This window comes from Hyperolius riggenbachi, chromosome 12 (genome assembly GCF_040937935.1).
Source record: "Hyperolius riggenbachi isolate aHypRig1 chromosome 12, aHypRig1.pri, whole genome shotgun sequence".
In the NCBI taxonomy this organism is placed as follows: domain Eukaryota; kingdom Metazoa; phylum Chordata; class Amphibia; order Anura; family Hyperoliidae; genus Hyperolius; species Hyperolius riggenbachi.
The window spans coordinates 194,168,151-194,181,787 of NC_090657.1; positions in this window are offsets into that span (position 1 = coordinate 194,168,151).

The window sequence follows — 13,637 nt, forward strand, 5'->3', positions numbered from 1 at the left end:
CTCTTTCGCTTACCAGCGCTCTACAATCTCACTGCAACCAATCTTTTTTCACTGTGTTATCAGCATCATCTTTCCCCACCACTTTCATCATATTTACGTAGATCACATCTACTTAGGACCATCTTGCTCACTTCATTCACCTGTCTCATTCTGCTTTCTTCCACCCTATTGAAGAGAAATTGCTTTACAACTGCTCTGGACTTTGCTAGCATTACCCAACTTTACTTCTTACCTTTTCCACTACTTCCCAACTGAGATGCTCATTAAAGTCACCATGCTAGCAATGGATCTTCATAACTTTTTAAAGAGCTTGGCCAGGTCACATGTTCCTTCTGTTGGGGATCAAAGTATGGAAGAACTGAGATTATTATTATTATTATTGATTCATAAAGTGCTAACATATTCCCTGCTGCTGTACAAAGTAAAAAACAAACATGTTTTTGCAAGCTTACAATCTAAAGGAATAGGGGGAACAAGAGGTGGGTTAACATACAATATTTATACCTAAAGGCTGTGTTTTTTAGGTTATCTAGTAAGAGTACAACTTGGCCAGAGGTCAAAAGGATTACTGGCCTAAGGTAGAGCGTATGCATGATGGACAAAGTGAGTTTTGAGGGCAGGTTTAAAGATATCAAAGCTTGGAGAGAGAGGCATGTGTTGGATTCCAGAGGAGAGGTGAAGCACATGCGAAATCTTGTATACGTGAATGCAAGGAGGAGATTCTAGAGGAGGGCAAAAAAAGTTTATGTGCAGATCTGAGAGTGCGGTTGGGTTGGTATTTAATGCAGCGCTGCAGCCAGCATGCAGACATGCAGCGGGCGCTGGGTAAAGGGTTGCAAGTATTGTTGATTAGTAAAAAACTTGATTGATTCTTGCCATGTTGTCCCTGTGTTAGCCTTGATACACATGCAAAGGTTGTAGTGAATGTGATGTGTGGGGGCTGTGCAATAAAGAGTGTGAAAGAGAAAGGTTTCTTTAATTCCAGCAGCAAGTGTGCACAGGCGTAAACATTTTTTTTTTGTTTTGTTTTAATATTTCAAGATTGGCCAAAAAAAGAAAAAATGTATTTGACAGAGTTGGTAACTGAACCCTTGAAAGCACACATGGGAGTCTGGTACCTTAAGCAGTGAGCCACTTTCAAGACCACGTGGGGTCGAGTGAAAAAAGAGAGCCTTGAGCATTTGGGCCCTAAATTCTGACCTGCACATTGCAGGATTTGTATCCGCCGCTCCGGAATGCTGTTCAAATGGATTGTTTGTATTTCATTTGGTAACTTCTCCTGTGGCTCAGCAGCAAAGGCGCTGGTTATGCTATCGCAACGTCACCGGTTCGATCACCACAGGAGGAGGGAGTTAAAGTTAGGTAGGGTGTTGAAGCAGTCCGCCACATGATCCCTTACTGTGTAACCAGGGAGTACTAATTAGTTAGGGTCTGAAGCAAAATCGTCAGCTAATAATCTCTTTATTTTTATTTTTTTAGCCTACATTCTTGCCACTAGGAGACCACTTTCAACATGTCTTCATAGGAAATTACACTCCTACCACCAACGTCCTGCAAGCATTTTCTTTTAACCTGCATCCATCACTTCCCTCAACACCTTCATCCTTGCACTCCCACACCTTTCATTTTACCTCCCCACTTGGACCCCTGCACCTCTACTCTCACATTCATCACACACCTCCACGCTTACACCCCCAAACCCTTCATCTCCCACTACTCACCATTTACATACTTACAACCCCAGCACCTTTCATTTCCCCTACACTCCCCTGCTTGCAACTCCACAACTTTCATCTACCCGCACTATTTCTCTTTCGCTTACCAGCGCTCTACAATCTCACTGCAACCAATCTTTTTTCACTGTGTTATCAGCATCATCTTTCCCCACCACTTTCATCATATTTACGTAGATCACATCTACTTAGGACCATCTTGCTCACTTCATTCACCTGTCTCATTTTGCTTTCTTCCACCCTATTGAACAGAAATTGCTTTACAACTGCTCTGGACTTTGCTAGCATTACCCAACTTTACTTCTTACCTTTTCCACTACTTCCCAACTGAGATGCTCATTAAAGTCACCATGCTAGCAATGGATCTTCATAACTTTTTAAAGAGCTTGGCCAGGTCACATGTTCCTTCTGTTGGGGATCAAAGTATGGAAGAACTGAGATTATTATTATTATTATTGATTCATAAAGTGCTAACATATTCCCTGCTGCTGTACAAAGTAAAAAACAAACATGTTTTTGCAAGCTTACAATCTAAAGGAATAGGGGGAACAAGAGGTGGGTTAACATACAATATTTATACCTAAAGGCTGTGTTTTTTAGGTTATCTAGTAAGAGTACAACTTGGCCAGAGGTCAAAAGGATTACTGGCCTAAGGTAGAGCGTATGCTCGATGGACAAAGTGAGTTTTGAGGGCAGGTTTAAAGATATCAAAGCTTGGAGAGAGAGGCATGTGTTGGATTCCAGAGGAGAGGTGAAGCACATGCGAAATCTTGTATACGTGAATGCAAGGAGGAGATTCTAGAGGAGGGCAAAAAAAGTTTATGTGCAGATCTGAGAGTGCGGTTGGGTTGGTATTTAATGCAGCGCTGCAGCCAGCATGCAGACATGCAGCGGGCGCTGGGTAAAGGGTTGCAAGTATTGTTGATTAGTAAAAAACTTGATTGATTCTTGCCATGTTGTCCCTGTGTTAGCCTTGATACACATGCAAAGGTTGTAGTGAATGTGATGTGTGGGGGCTGTGCAATAAAGAGTGTGAAAGAGAAAGGTTTCTTTAATTCCAGCAGCAAGTGTGCACAGGCGTAAACATTTTTTTTTTGTTTTGTTTTAATATTTCAAGATTGGCCAAAAAAAGAAAAAATGTATTTGACAGAGTTGGTAACTGAACCCTTGAAAGCACACATGGGAGTCTGGTACCTTAAGCGGTGAGCCACTTTCAAGACCACGTAGGGTAGAGTGAAAAAAGAGAGCCTTGAGCATTTGGGCCCTAAATTCTGACCTGCACATTGCAGGAGTTGTATCCGCCGCTCCGGAATGCTGTTCAAATGGATTGTTTGTATTTCATTTGGTAACTTCTCCTCTGGCTCAGCAGGCAAAGGCGCTGGTTATGCTATCGCATGGTCACCGGTTTGATCACCACAGGAGGAGGGAGTTGAAGTTAGGTAGGGTGTTGAAGCGGTCCACCACATGATCCCTTACTGTGTAACCAGGGAGTACTAATTAGTTAGGGTCTGAAGCAAAATCGTCAGCTAATAATCTCTTTATTTTTATTTTTTTAGCCTGCATTCTTGCCACTAGACTTTCAACATGTCTTCATAGGAAATTACACTCCTACCACCAACGTCCTGCAAGCATTTTCTTTTAACCTGCATCCATCACTTCCCTCAACACCTTCATCCTTGCACTCCCACACCTTTCATTTTACCTCCCCACTTGGACCCCTGCACCTCTACTCTCACTTTCATCACACACCTCCACGCTTACACCCCCAAACCCTTCATCTCCCACTACTCACCATTTACATACTTACAACCCCAGCACCTTTCATTTCCCCTACACTCCCCTGCTTGCAACTCCACAACTTTCATCTACCCGCACTATTTCTCTTTCGCTTACCAGCGCTCTACAATCTCACTGCAACCAATCTTTTTTCACTGTGTTATCAGCATCATCTTTCCCCACCACTTTCATCATATTTACGTAGATCACATCTACTTAGGACCATCTTGCTCACTTCATTCACCTGTCTCATTCTGCTTTCTTCCACCCTATTGAACAGAAATTGCTTTACAACTGCTCTGGACTTTGCTAGCATTACCCAACTTTACTTCTTACCTTTTCCACTACTTCCCAACTGAGATGCTCATTAAAGTCACCATGCTAGCAATGGATCTTCATAACTTTTTAAAGAGCTTGGCCAGGTCACATGTTCCTTCTGTTGGGGATCAAAGTATGGAAGAACTGAGATTATTATTATTATTGATTCATAAAGTGCTAACATATTCCCTGCTGCTGTACAAAGTAAAAAACAAACATGTTTTTTGCAAGCTTACAATCTAAAGGAATAGGGGGAACAAGAGGTGGGTTAACATACAATATTTATACCTAAAGGCTGTGTTTTTTAGGTTATCTAGTAAGAGTACAACTTGGCCAGAGGTCAAAAGGATTACTGGCCTAAGGTAGAGCGTATGCTTGATGGACAAAGTGAGTTTTGAGGGCAGGTTTAAAGATATCAAAGCTTGGAGAGAGAGGCATGTGTTGGATTCCAGAGGAGAGGTGAAGCACATGCGAAATCTTGTATACGTGAATGCAAGGAGGAGATTCTAGAGGAGGGCAAAAAAAGTTTATGTGCAGATCTGAGAGTGCGGTTGGGTTGGTATTTAATGCAGCGCTGCAGCCAGCATGCAGACATGCAGCGGGCGCTGGGTAAAGGGTTGCAAGTATTGTTGATTAGTAAAAAACTTGATTGATTCTTGCCATGTTGTCCCTGTGTTAGCCTTGATACACATGCAAAGGTTGTAGTGAATGTGATGTGTGGGGGCTGTGCAATAAAGAGTGTGAAAGAGAAAGGTTTCTTTAATTCCAGCAGCAAGTGTGCACAGGCGTAAACATTTTTTTTTGTTTTGTTTTAATATTTCAAGATTGGCCAAAAAAAGAAAAAATGTATTTGACAGAGTTGGTAACTGAACCCTTGAAAGCACACATGGGAGTCTGGTACCTTAAGCGGTGAGCCACTTTCAAGACCACGTGGGGTAGAGTGAAAAAAGAGAGCCTTGAGCATTTGGGCCCTAAATTCTGACCTGCACATTGCAGGAGTTGTATCCGCCGCTCCGGAATGCTGTTCAAATGGATTGTTTGTATTTCATTTGGTAACTTCTCCTGTGGCTCAGCAGGCAAAGGCGCTGGTTATGCTATCGCAAGGTCACCGGTTTGATCACCACAGGAGGAGGGAGTTGAAGTTAGGTAGGGTGTTGAAGCAGTCCACCACATGATCCCTTACTGTGTAACCAGGGAGTACTAATTAGTTAGGGTCTGAAGCAAAATCGTCAGCTAATAATCTCTTTATTTTTATTTTTTTAGCCTACATTCTTGCCACTAGGAGACCACTTTCAACATGTCTTCATAGGAAATTACACTCCTACCACCAACGTCCTGCAAGCATTTTCTTTTAACCTGCATCCATCACTTCCCTCAACACCTTCATCCTTGCACTCCCACACCTTTAATTTTACCTCCCCACTTGGACCCCTGCACCTCTACTCTCACATTCATCACACACCTCCACGCTTACACCCCCAAACCCTTCATCTCCCACTACTCACCATTTACATACTTACAACCCCAGCACCTTTCATTTCCCCTACACTCCCCTGCTTGCAACTCCACAACTTTCATCTACCCGCACTATTTCTCTTTCGCTTACCAGCGCTCTACAATCTCACTGCAACCAATCTTTTTTCACTGTGTTATCAGCATCATCTTTCCCCACCACTTTCATCATATTTACGTAGATCACATCTACTTAGGACCATCTTGCTCACTTCATTCACCTGTCTCATTCTGCTTTCTTCCACCCTATTGAAGAGAAATTGCTTTACAACTGCTCTGGACTTTGCTAGCATTACCCAACTTTACTTCTTACCTTTTCCACTACTTCCCAACTGAGATGCTCATTAAAGTCACCATGCTAGCAATGGATCTTCATAACTTTTTAAAGAGCTTGGCCAGGTCACATGTTCCTTCTGTTGGGGATCAAAGTATGGAAGAACTGAGATTATTATTATTATTATTGATTCATAAAGTGCTAACATATTCCCTGCTGCTGTACAAAGTAAAAAACAAACATGTTTTTGCAAGCTTACAATCTAAAGGAATAGGGGGAACAAGAGGTGGGTTAACATACAATATTTATACCTAAAGGCTGTGTTTTTTAGGTTATCTAGTAAGAGTACAACTTGGCCAGAGGTCAAAAGGATTACTGGCCTAAGGTAGAGCGTATGCATGATGGACAAAGTGAGTTTTGAGGGCAGGTTTAAAGATATCAAAGCTTGGAGAGAGAGGCATGTGTTGGATTCCAGAGGAGAGGTGAAGCACATGCGAAATCTTGTATACGTGAATGCAAGGAGGAGATTCTAGAGGAGGGCAAAAAAAGTTTATGTGCAGATCTGAGAGTGCGGTTGGGTTGGTATTTAATGCAGCGCTGCAGCCAGCATGCAGACATGCAGCGGGCGCTGGGTAAAGGGTTGCAAGTATTGTTGATTAGTAAAAAACTTGATTGATTCTTGCCATGTTGTCCCTGTGTTAGCCTTGATACACATGCAAAGGTTGTAGTGAATGTGATGTGTGGGGGCTGTGCAATAAAGAGTGTGAAAGAGAAAGGTTTCTTTAATTCCAGCAGCAAGTGTGCACAGGCGTAAACATTTTTTTTTTTTGTTTTGTTTTAATATTTCAAGATTGGCCAAAAAAAGAAAAAATGTATTTGACAGAGTTGGTAACTGAACCCTTGAAAGCACACATGGGAGTCTGGTACCTTAAGCGGTGAGCCACTTTCAAGACCACGTGGGGTAGAGTGAAAAAAGAGAGCCTTGAGCATTTGGGCCCTAAATTCTGACCTGCACATTGCAGGAGTTGTATCCGCCGCTCCGGAATGCTGTTCAAATGGATTGTTTGTATTTCATTTGGTAACTTCTCCTGTGGCTCAGCAGGCAAAGGCGCTGGTTATGCTATCGCAAGGTCACCGGTTTGATCACCACAGGAGGAGGGAGTTGAAGTTAGGTAGGGTGTTGAAGCGGTCCACCACATGATCCCTTACTGTGTAACCAGGGAGTACTAATTAGTTAGGGTCTGAAGCAAAATCGTCAGCTAATAATCTCTTTATTTTTATTTTTTTAGCCTACATTCTTGCCACTAGGAGACCACTTTCAACATGTCTTCATAGGAAATTACACTCCTACCACCAACGTCCTGCAAGCATTTTCTTTTAACCTGCATCCATCACTTCCCTCAACACCTTCATCCTTGCACTCCCACACCTTTAATTTTACCTCCCCACTTGGACCCCTGCACCTCTACTCTCACATTCATCACACACCTCCACGCTTACACCCCCAAACCCTTCATCTCCCACTACTCACCATTTACATACTTACAACCCCAGCACCTTTCATTTCCCCTACACTCCCCTGCTTGCAACTCCACAACTTTCATCTACCCGCACTATTTCTCTTTCGCTTACCAGCGCTCTACAATCTCACTGCAACCAATCTTTTTTCACTGTGTTATCAGCATCATCTTTCCCCACCACTTTCATCATATTTACGTAGATCACATCTACTTAGGACCATCTTGCTCACTTCATTCACCTGTCTCATTCTGCTTTCTTCCACCCTATTGAAGAGAAATTGCTTTACAACTGCTCTGGACTTTGCTAGCATTACCCAACTTTACTTCTTACCTTTTCCACTACTTCCCAACTGAGATGCTCATTAAAGTCACCATGCTAGCAATGGATCTTCATAACTTTTTAAAGAGCTTGGCCAGGTCACATGTTCCTTCTGTTGGGGATCAAAGTATGGAAGAACTGAGATTATTATTATTATTATTGATTCATAAAGTGCTAACATATTCCCTGCTGCTGTACAAAGTAAAAAACAAACATGTTTTTGCAAGCTTACAATCTAAAGGAATAGGGGGAACAAGAGGTGGGTTAACATACAATATTTATACCTAAAGGCTGTGTTTTTTAGGTTATCTAGTAAGAGTACAACTTGGCCAGAGGTCAAAAGGATTACTGGCCTAAGGTAGAGCGTATGCATGATGGACAAAGTGAGTTTTGAGGGCAGGTTTAAAGATATCAAAGCTTGGAGAGAGAGGCATGTGTTGGATTCCAGAGGAGAGGTGAAGCACATGCGAAATCTTGTATACGTGAATGCAAGGAGGAGATTCTAGAGGAGGGCAAAAAAAGTTTATGTGCAGATCTGAGAGTGCGGTTGGGTTGGTATTTAATGCAGCGCTGCAGCCAGCATGCAGACATGCAGCGGGCGCTGGGTAAAGGGTTGCAAGTATTGTTGATTAGTAAAAAACTTGATTGATTCTTGCCATGTTGTCCCTGTGTTAGCCTTGATACACATGCAAAGGTTGTAGTGAATGTGATGTGTGGGGGCTGTGCAATAAAGAGTGTGAAAGAGAAAGGTTTCTTTAATTCCAGCAGCAAGTGTGCACAGGCGTAAACATTTTTTTGTTTTTTTTGTTTTAATATTTCAAGATTGGCCAAAAAAAGAAAAAATGTATTTGACAGAGTTGGTAACTGAACCCTTGAAAGCACACATGGGAGTCTGGTACCTTAAGCGGTGAGCCACTTTCAAGACCACATGGGGTAGAGTGAAAAAAGAGAGCCTTGAGCATTTGGGCCCTAAATTCTGACCTGCACATTGCAGGAGTTGTATCCGCCGCTCCGGAATGCTGTTCAAATGGATTGTTTGTATTTCATTTGGTAACTTCTCCTGTGGCTCAGCAGGCAAAAGCGCTGGTTATGCTATCGCAAGGTCACCGGTTCGATCACCACAGGAGGAGGGAGTTGAAGTTAGGTAGGGTGTTGAAGCGGTCCGCCACATGATCCCTTACTGTGTAACCAGGGAGTACTAATTAGTTAGGGTCTGAAGCAAAATCGTCAGCTAATAATCTCTTTATTTTTATTTTTTTAGCCTACATTCTTGCCACTAGGAGACCACTTTCAACATGTCTTCATAGGAAATTACACTCCTACCACCAACGTCCTGCAAGCATTTTCTTTTAACCTGCATCCATCACTTCCCTCAACACCTTCATCCTTGCACTCCCACACCTTTCATTTTACCTCCCCACTTGGACCCCTGCACCTCTACTCTCACATTCATCACACACCTCCACGCTTACACCCCCAAACCCTTCATCTCCCACTACTCACCATTTACATACTTACAACCCCAGCACCTTTCATTTCCCCTACACTCCCCTGCTTGCAACTCCACAACTTTCATCTACCCGCACTATTTCTCTTTCGCTTACCAGCGCTCTACAATCTCACTGCAACCAATCTTTTTTCACTGTGTTATCAGCATCATCTTTCCCCACCACTTTCATCATATTTACGTAGATCACATCTACTTAGGACCATCTTGCTCACTTCATTCACCTGTCTCATTCTGCTTTCTTCCACCCTATTGAACAGAAATTGCTTTACAACTGCTCTGGACTTTGCTAGCATTACCCAACTTTACTTCTTACCTTTTCCACTACTTCCCAACTGAGATGCTCATTAAAGTCACCATGCTAGCAATGGATCTTCATAACTTTTTAAAGAGCTTGGCCAGGTCACATGTTCCTTCTGTTGGGGATCAAAGTATGGAAGAACTGAGATTATTATTATTATTATTATTATTATTGATTCATAAAGTGCTAACATATTCCCTGCTGCTGTACAAAGTAAAAAACAAACATGTTTTTGCAAGCTTACAATCTAAAGGAATAGGGGGAACAAGAGGTGGGTTAACATACAATATTTATACCTAAAGGCTGTGTTTTTTAGGTTATCTAGTAAGAGTACAACTTGGCCAGAGGTCAAAAGGATTACTGGCCTAAGGTAGAGCGTATGCATGATGGACAAAGTGAGTTTTGAGGGCAGGTTTAAAGATATCAAAGCTTGGAGAGAGAGGCATGTGTTGGATTCCAGAGGAGAGGTGAAGCACATGCGAAATCTTGTATACGTGAATGCAAGGAGGAGATTCTAGAGGAGGGCAAAAAAAGTTTATGTGCAGATCTGAGAGTGCGGTTGGGTTGGTATTTAATGCAGCGCTGCAGCCAGCATGCAGACATGCAGCGGGCGCTGGGTAAAGGGTTGCAAGTATTGTTGATTAGTAAAAAACTTGATTGATTCTTGCCATGTTGTCCCTGTGTTAGCCTTGATACACATGCAAAGGTTGTAGTGAATGTGATGTGTGGGGGCTGTGCAATAAAGAGTGTGAAAGAGAAAGGTTTCTTTAATTCCAGCAGCAAGTGTGCACAGGCGTAAACATTTTTTTTTTGTTTTGTTTTAATATTTCAAGATTGGCCAAAAAAAGAAAAAATGTATTTGACAGAGTTGGTAACTGAACCCTTGAAAGCACACATGGGAGTCTGGTACCTTAAGCGGTGAGCCACTTTCAAGACCACGTGGGGTCGAGTGAAAAAAGAGAGCCTTGAGCATTTGGGCCCTAAATTCTGACCTGCACATTGCAGGATTTGTATCCGCCGCTCCGGAATGCTGTTCAAATGGATTGTTTGTATTTCATTTGGTAACTTCTCCTGTGGCTCAGCAGCAAAGGCGCTGGTTATGCTATCGCAAGGTCACCGGTTCGATCACCACAGGAGGAGGGAGTTGAAGTTAGGTAGGGTGTTGAAGCAGTCCGCCACATGATCCCTTACTGTGTAACCAGGGAGTACTAATTAGTTAGGGTCTGAAGCAAAATCGTCAGCTAATAATCTCTTTATTTTTATTTTTTTAGCCTACATTCTTGCCACTTTCAACATGTCTTCATAGGAAATTACACTCCTACCACCAACGTCCTGCAAGCATTTTCTTTTAACCTGCATCCATCACTTCCCTCAACACCTTCATCCTTGCACTCCCACACCTTTCATTTTACCTCCCCACTTGGACCCCTGCACCTCTACTCTCACATTCATCACACACCTCCACGCTTACACCCCCAAACCCTTCATCTCCCACTACTCACCATTTACATACTTACAACCCCAGCACCTTTCATTTCCCCTACACTCCCCTGCTTGCAACTCCACAACTTTCATCTACCCACACTATTTCTCTTTCGCTTACCAGCGCTCTACAATCTCACTGCAACCAATCTTTTTTCACTGTGTTATCAGCATCATCTTTCCCCACCACTGTCATCATATTTACGTAGATCACATCTACTTAGGACCATCTTGCTCACTTCATTCACCTGTCTCATTCTGCTTTCTTCCACCCTATTGAAGAGAAATTGCTTTACAACTGCTCTGGACTTTGCTAGCATTACCCAACTTTACTTCTTACCTTTTCCACTACTTCCCAACTGAGATGCTCATTAAAGTCACCATGCTAGCAATGGATCTTCATAACTTTTTAAAGAGCTTGGCCAGGTCACATGTTCCTTCTGTTGGGGATCAAAGTATGGAAGAACTGAGATTATTATTATTATTATTGATTCATAAAGTGCTAACATATTCCCTGCTGCTGTACAAAGTAAAAAACAAACATGTTTTTGCAAGCTTACAATCTAAAGGAATAGGGGGAACAAGAGGTGGGTTAACATACAATATTTATACCTAAAGGCTGTGTTTTTTAGGTTATCTAGTAAGAGTACAACTTGGCCAGAGGTCAAAAGGATTACTGGCCTAAGGTAGAGCGTATGCATGATGGACAAAGTGAGTTTTGAGGGCAGGTTTAAAGATATCAAAGCTTGGAGAGAGAGGCATGTGTTGGATTCCAGAGGAGAGGTGAAGCACATGCGAAATCTTGTATACGTGAATGCAAGGAGGAGATTCTAGAGGAGGGCAAAAAAAGTTTATGTGCAGATCTGAGAGTGCGGTTGGGTTGGTATTTAATGCAGCGCTGCAGCCAGCATGCAGACATGCAGCGGGCGCTGGGTAAAGGGTTGCAAGTATTGTTGATTAGTAAAAAACTTGATTGATTCTTGCCATGTTGTCCCTGTGTTAGCCTTGATACACATGCAAAGGTTGTAGTGAATGTGATGTGTGGGGGCTGTGCAATAAAGAGTGTGAAAGAGAAAGGTTTCTTTAATTCCAGCAGCAAGTGTGCACAGGCGTAAACATTTTTTTTTTGTTTTGTTTTAATATTTCAAGATTGGCCAAAAAAAGAAAAAATGTATTTGACAGAGTTGGTAACTGAACCCTTGAAAGCACACATGGGAGTCTGGTACCTTAAGCGGTGAGCCACTTTCAAGACCACGTGGGGTCGAGTGAAAAAAGAGAGCCTTGAGCATTTGGGCCCTAAATTCTGACCTGCACATTGCAGGATTTGTATCCGCCGCTCCGGAATGCTGTTCAAATGGATTGTTTGTATTTCATTTGGTAACTTCTCCTGTGGCTCAGCAGCAAAGGCGCTGGTTATGCTATCGCAACGTCACCGGTTCGATCACCACAGGAGGAGGGAGTTAAAGTTAGGTAGGGTGTTGAAGCAGTCCGCCACATGATCCCTTACTGTGTAACCAGGGAGTACTAATTAGTTAGGGTCTGAAGCAAAATCGTCAGCTAATAATCTCTTTATTTTTATTTTTTTAGCCTACATTCTTGCCACTAGGAGACCACTTTCAACATGTCTTCATAGGAAATTACACTCCTACCACCAACGTCCTGCAAGCATTTTCTTTTAACCTGCATCCATCACTTCCCTCAACACCTTCATCCTTGCACTCCCACACCTTTCATTTTACCTCCCCACTTGGACCCCTGCACCTCTACTCTCACATTCATCACACACCTCCACGCTTACACCCCCAAACCCTTCATCTCCCACTACTCACCATTTACATACTTACAACCCCAGCACCTTTCATTTCCCCTACACTCCCCTGCTTGCAACTCCACAACTTTCATCTACCCGCACTATTTCTCTTTCGCTTACCAGCGCTCTACAATCTCACTGCAACCAATCTTTTTTCACTGTGTTATCAGCATCATCTTTCCCCACCACTTTCATCATATTTACGTAGATCACATCTACTTAGGACCATCTTGCTCACTTCATTCACCTGTCTCATTTTGCTTTCTTCCACCCTATTGAACAGAAATTGCTTTACAACTGCTCTGGACTTTGCTAGCATTACCCAACTTTACTTCTTACCTTTTCCACTACTTCCCAACTGAGATGCTCATTAAAGTCACCATGCTAGCAATGGATCTTCATAACTTTTTAAAGAGCTTGGCCAGGTCACATGTTCCTTCTGTTGGGGATCAAAGTATGGAAGAACTGAGATTATTATTATTATTATTGATTCATAAAGTGCTAACATATTCCCTGCTGCTGTACAAAGTAAAAAACAAACATGTTTTTGCAAGCTTACAATCTAAAGGAATAGGGGGAACAAGAGGTGGGTTAACATACAATATTTATACCTAAAGGCTGTGTTTTTTAGGTTATCTAGTAAGAGTACAACTTGGCCAGAGGTCAAAAGGATTACTGGCCTAAGGTAGAGCGTATGCTCGATGGACAAAGTGAGTTTTGAGGGCAGGTTTAAAGATATCAAAGCTTGGAGAGAGAGGCATGTGTTGGATTCCAGAGGAGAGGTGAAGCACATGCGAAATCTTGTATACGTGAATGCAAGGAGGAGATTCTAGAGGAGGGCAAAAAAAGTTTATGTGCAGATCTGAGAGTGCGGTTGGGTTGGTATTTAATGCAGCGCTGCAGCCAGCATGCAGACATGCAGCGGGCGCTGGGTAAAGGGTTGCAAGTATTGTTGATTAGTAAAAAACTTGATTGATTCTTGCCATGTTGTCCCTGTGTTAGCCTTGATACACATGCAAAGGTTGTAGTGAATGTGATGTGTGGGGGCTGTGCAATAAAGAGTGTGAAAGAGAAAGGTTTCTTTA